The following is a 6,434-nucleotide window of genomic DNA, read 5'->3' on the forward strand; positions in this document are numbered from 1 at the left end:
GCACACACACGAGAATTTAACTCAAATTTCCATCAAGGTGGAACTGGTTAAATAAAGTATGGTACATCCAGTCAATGGAATAATATGTAGTAACTATAAAAAAAAAAGAATGAGGGGACAGCCCAGTGGCTCAGGCGGTTGGAGCGCCCTGCGCCTAACACCGCCGCGGGTTTGATTCCCACATGGACCAGTGAGCTGCGCCCTCTATAGCTAAGATTGTGAACAACAGCTCTCCCTGGAGCTCGGCCATGAGAAGCCAGAGGTTGGCATGAGCTGCCGGGGGCTGCTGTGTGCCGCCATGAGCGGCTGGTGGCCAGTGTGAGTGGCCAGCAGACAGCGTGAACTGCTGTGTGCTGCCCTGGGCTACCGTATGCTGCCATGAGTGGCTGGTGGCCAGCGTGAGTGGCCGGCAACCATCGTGAGCAACTGTGTGAGTGGCTGACCGACGAATGGCAACTGACTGCCTCAGCTGGGGGAGCGCAAGGCTCATAACACCAGCATGGGCCAGGGAGCTGTGTCCCACACAACTAGACTGAGAAACGACTTGAACCAGTGTGGGAGGGCAGAAGAAGAGGGGAAAACAAAAAGAATGAGAGAGGCTGTGGCCCCCTGCCATGTCCTGGCCCTCTGCATCGTGGGCCTCTGCAGTGTGCTGTTGGGGAGAGTTGAGGTGAGAGCCAGCCGTGCTGCACGTGGGCACCTGGCAGTGCTGAAGCACGACGTGCCTGGCTTCCAGGTGCACCAGCTGCCAGTGAAGCAAACAGCATTAAGTTAGGGGGAAAAAATGAAGTTACATTCCATGGACCAAGGAGCAGAGCACTTGCTGATTCAATCCACAGATGGAAAACCATTTGAGTACAGCTGTCACACGGAACACGCAAGGTTTCAAAGCACTTTACAAGAAAAAAAAAATTCAGATCACATGTGGAGATTATCATTCTCTGGCACTCTCAAAAGGTGAGCTTTTTGCATGGGGACAGAATTTACACCACCAGCTCAGAGTTGGAAAAATAACTGCCTCACCCCTGACACCAGATTGTGGAGCATCTCTCAGGAGTCCCCTTTTCTCAGATTTCTGTGGGAAAAGCGCACAGCATGGCTTTATCTATATCCAGAAACATTTACTCTTGGGGAAGAAATGATTTTGGACAGCTAGGCCTGGGCCACACAGACATAAAGATTTTCCTTCCCTTAATGGACCACTGGACAATGGGAAATTTTAATTTCTTGCTTGTGGTGGCTCTCACACCACCCTGCTCACAAAGGATGGGTGTCATGCAGGGTCTCAGCTCCCGCTCCCTGCGCAAGAACGCAGGACATGGTGAGGCCAAAAAGGAACCCCAACAGAGCCACGGATAGGGGAGTCCTACCACTGTAGTCTCGCTGGCGGCTGGGTTGGAGACACAGGAAGCAGGAGCCACATGATCCGCAATCCGCCAGCCACTTGTCTGCCAACCAACAACCAACCAACCAAACCCTTGCTAACTGCAATCCGCCGTGCTAACTGCAATCCACGCTTGCCAGCCACCATTCGCTGCTAGTGCAGCCACGGCAGTTATATTAGTGGCCGATGGCTCACTGGTTACAGCTGACGGCCAACTAGCCACAGCTGATGGCCATCCAGTCACAGTTGATGGCCATTTACTACCTGAGCCAGCACCTTTCCACTTGTGGCCGAGATCCTGGAAACTGCACTCCTGGCTCTGTCCCCACAATGGGCCAGTGTTTACTTTTGATGCTAGAAGATATGGGCAATTCAGTCACAATTCAACACAGACTGAGTTAAGACCCTATTTGGTGACTGAGCTCTTTGGGAACAGAGTCACCTAGATAGCATGTGGAAGGTGGCACACACTTGCCAATGTTTCTGATTTGGGAAAGGTCTTTTCTTTTGGTCCTGGAAAAACAACAACTGGGAAACGGTAGAACACATAATCAGCTGATACCAGTTCCCATGAAATTGCCCTGAGATGAAGAACTCAAATTGAAATCCGTATCTCAGAAAAGGAGTCAATAATGATTGCTGAAAGGGATCAAAGCATTTTGCTCTGAATGAAAAAAAAAATGCCTATGTTAACCTGAGGAGGAAAATTCCCATATTGGATGGATTGTAAAGAGGTGAACTGCTGATGTGGGGACTAAGCAGTGGCAAAATACAAAAAGGGAAATCAGAGATATTTTCATCTCCTGCTTCTCTGACTGGAAGTTTTGAAAGGGAAAGAGCTGTAGAAGTGATGTCTATTCATTTGGACTTAAATAAAACAAGAAACACCTTTAAGGAGTTAACCCAAAAGGACTGGATTACTAATATGATAACCACATGTCTCAGGGATAATCTGCTCAAAAATCGTCTATTTAATTCCCCACACCAAAATACTTTAGAAGTTTTCTTCCTTCTCCTAGAATGTCATGATGCATGATTTTAACCAACTGGGAGAGCCTGGTGGTTCCGTTTGCAGAGGCTGTTTGTAAAATGAGTGATAAATCTTCAGGGGTTCTGGAGGAATACTGGGCATCTCTGCAAGAATCTGCTTTCACCAAACTGGTTCAGATGTTTAGAAAAAGCCATCACTGCTCAACTGCATCATCAAACTGAAAGTACTGAGAATAACTGTCACATTAAGCTCTCTTAGAAATACTGAAAAGGCTGCACAGGACAGACCAAACTAAATGTCAACTACCTGAAAATATTTTCAAAGTAAATTAACTCACACACTGGCTTGATTTTTACGGTGATGTATACAGAAGGTCCTCTTGGAAAATGAACTCAGAAATTTCAGTAGACATCCAATGTCCTCTTATATTCAGTCATTTTCCATTTATCTTGATATTCTGTCAAAAATTTAACTACTATATGCAGACTCACTTTTAAAACTACAGGAGAAAAAAGAGCTTGTATGCAGTTGGTTGGAATTGTGGAACACAGAGTGTTCAGTTTAGCTGTGCCGCTCACCTTTAACAGTCAGAAAGAGTCACTTGATTGAGGGTGATTTGAGTCAGCTAAATCAATTGGAGAGTGAAGATCTGAGGAGTGAGTTAATGCTTTCATTTAGTGAAGAAATTGAACATGACTTTGGTGGACTCAAAGCAGAGTTTTTCCACTGTTTGAAGAGATGACCCGGCCAGAATATGGGATGTTCATGTGTCCTAAAAAGGCTTCCTACAATTGGTTTCCTGTCAAACCTAAATTTGAGAAGAAGAGGTATTTCTTCTTTGGGGTTCCATGTGGACTTTCCCTGTTTAATTGCAATGTTGCCAACATCACTTTCCCCCTGGCTCTGTTTAAGAAACTTTTAGACCAAATACCATCATTGGAAGACTTGAAAGAACTCAGTCCTGTTTTTGGAAAGAATTTGCCAACACTTCTGGATGATAAAAATGATGACTTTGGAGAAGTATTTTATATCCTTTTGAATGTGCACTGGAACAAAAATGATGGAGACTTAATTCCTAATGAAGTTGCATAATCGTTGACCAGACTAACAAACAGTGTTTCTAAGTGTGTCAGTTATATCTTGAACGTCTCTGTAAAGGCAGCTTACAAAGAATTTCAAAGAGGATTTTACAAAGTGTGTGACAAGGAGATTATTCAGTTGTTCCATCCTGAAGAACTAAAGTATGTGATTATTGGAAATACAGATTATGACCTGGAAACTTTTGAAAATAATGCTCATCACGAACAAGGATATGATCATTCACATCCCACCATAGTGATGTTTTGGAAGGCTTTACAACAGATTGACTTTGAAGGAAAAGAAGAAATTCAATTGTGTTTCTTACGGGAACTGACAGTTCAAAAAATTTTCTAAATTAAAGTTTATTGGGGTGACAATGGTTAGTAAAGTTACATAGGTTTCAAGTGTACTGTTCTGTAATACATCATCTATATATCACATTGTGTGTTCACCACCCAGTGTCAGTTCTCCTTCCATCACCATATATTTGATCCTGTTTATCCTCATCTAGCAAACCCCTCATGCCTTACCCTCTGGTAAACACTAAACTCTTGTCTATGTCTATGAGTTTTTGTTTCTTTGTTTTTCTTGTTCCTTTGTTGCTTTCAGTTTTATATCCCACATATCAGTGAAATCATATGGTTCTCGACTTTTTCTGTCTGACTTATTTCGCTTAGCATAATAATCTCAAGACACATCCATGTTGTTACACTATTTCATCTTTTCTTATGGCTGAACAGTATTCCAGTATTGTGTATATATACCACATCTTCTTTACCCAGTCATCTATTGAAGGACACTTTGGTTGTTTCCATGTCTAGGCCATTGTAAATAAAGCTGCAATGAACAATGGAGCACATACAACTTTACGGATAAATGTTTTCAGATTTTGGGGGTAGATACCCAGGAGAGGGATTGTTGGGTCATATGGTAATTCTATTCTTAATTTTTTGAGGAACCTCCACACTGCCTTCCATAGCAGCTGCACCAATTTGCATTCCCACCAACGGTGTATGAGGGTTCCTTTTTCTCCACAGCCTTTCCAACACTGGTTATTATTTGTCTTATTGATGATAACCATTCTAACCTGTGTGAGGTGATATCTCATTGTGGTTTTTATTTGTATTTCTCTGATGATTAGTGATGTTGAGCATCTTTTTCATATGTCCATTGGCTGTCTGTATGTCCTCTTTGGAGAAATGTCTCTTCAGGTCCTCTGACCATTTTTTAATGGGACTGTTGTTTTTTTTTTTTTTGTTGAGTTGTATGAGTTCCTTATATATTTTGGATATTAGCCAGATGACATGATGCTATGTATAGAAAACCCTAAAGACTCCACCAGAAAGCTATTAGAAACCATAAATGAATACAGTAAAGTTGCTGGCTACAAAATCAATGTACAAAAATCCATTGCATTCCTATATACCAATAATGAAATCTCAGAAAAAGAAATTTAAAAAACAATTCCTTTTGCAATTGCAACAAAAAGAATAAAATACCTAGGAATGAACTTAACCAAGGATGTGAAAGACCTATACACTGAAAATTATAAGACATTTTTAAAAGAAATTGAAGAAGACACAAAGAAATGGAAAGACATTCCGTGCTCATGGATTGGAAGAATTAACATAGTTAAAATGGCCATATTACCCAAAGCAATATACAGATTTAATGCAATCCCCATCAAAATCCCAGTGTCATTTTTTAAAGGAATAGAACAAAAAATCATCAGATTTATATGGAACCACAAAAGACCCCAAACAGCCAAAGCAATCCTAAGAAAGAAGAATAATTCTGGAGGTATCACACACCCTGACTTCAGTTTGTACTACAGAGCAACAATAATCAAAACAGTATGGTATTGGCAGAAAAACAGACCCATAGACCAATGGAATACAATTGAAAACCCAGAAATAAATCCACCTAAATAAGGACAGAAAATTTTTGACCAAGAAGCCAAAAACATACAATGGAGAAAAGACAGCCTCTTCAATAAATGGTGCTGGGAGAACTGGAAAGCCATGTGTGAAAGAATGAAACTGGACTGCTATCTGTCACCATGTACCAAAATTAACTCAAAATGGATCAAAGACCTAAACATAAGACCTGAAACAATAAACTGCATAGAAGAAAACATAAGTACTAAATTTATGGACCTTGGATTCAAAGAGGATTTTATGAATTTGACCTCAAAGGCAAGGGATGTAATAGCTAAAATAAATGAATGAGACTATGTCAAACTAAAAAGCTTCTGCACAGCAAGAGAAACCATCAACGAAATAAAGAGGAAACCAACCAAATGGGAGAAGATTTTTGCAAACAACACCTCTGATAAGGGGCTAATACCCAAAATGTATAAGAAAGTCATACAACTCAACAACAACAAAAAACAAACAATCCAATTAAAAAATGGGCAGAGAACCTGAATAGACATTTCTCAAGAAAACGTTTTAAACTACATGAAAATAACATTTTGCTGTCCTGAAAATCTGAATGAAAAAGATCCCTGAAGAGCACAGACATATTTTAGTGTCCTCTACCTCCCTGAATATTCTGCAATGGAAAGAGTGGAAGAAGCGTTTCAAGTAGCCATCAACAATAACAGATGATTTGGCTGACCCTACCTCACACCCTTTACCCCTTCTTGGAAATATTTTCAAAATTAAAATTAACTCAATTTATTAACATAAAAAAAGAATGAGAGAATTCTCTACATATCGATATGGAAATATCTCCAAGAGATATTATTAAGTGATAAAGCAAGATACAGAAAACTATATAACATATGTCCCCTTCTTTGAAAAAAAAGAGTGAGGGTGGAATAAGAATATACTTCAGCAAATAAAACGTGATTATCTGGTATATCAATTAAGACTTAATCAGAGAAGTCTGAATAAGGAATTAATGGTAGGGGTTAGACCTTACACTTGTTGGAGAAAGTCTATTCGGGCTGTTGCTTCTGTGTCCAGTGTTGAGCCC

At 40.6% G+C, this 6,434-nt stretch overlaps 1 pseudogene; it reads left to right on the forward strand.

The window, feature by feature from the left end:
• Positions 1–589: 589 nt before the first annotated feature.
• On the forward strand, positions 590–6,073 carry LOC117038662 (E3 ISG15--protein ligase HERC5-like; annotated as a pseudogene).
• Positions 6,074–6,434: the final 361 nt, after the last annotated feature.

This window comes from Rhinolophus ferrumequinum, chromosome 19, assembly GCF_004115265.2.
Source record: "Rhinolophus ferrumequinum isolate MPI-CBG mRhiFer1 chromosome 19, mRhiFer1_v1.p, whole genome shotgun sequence".
Lineage (NCBI taxonomy): Eukaryota > Metazoa > Chordata > Mammalia > Chiroptera > Rhinolophidae > Rhinolophus > Rhinolophus ferrumequinum.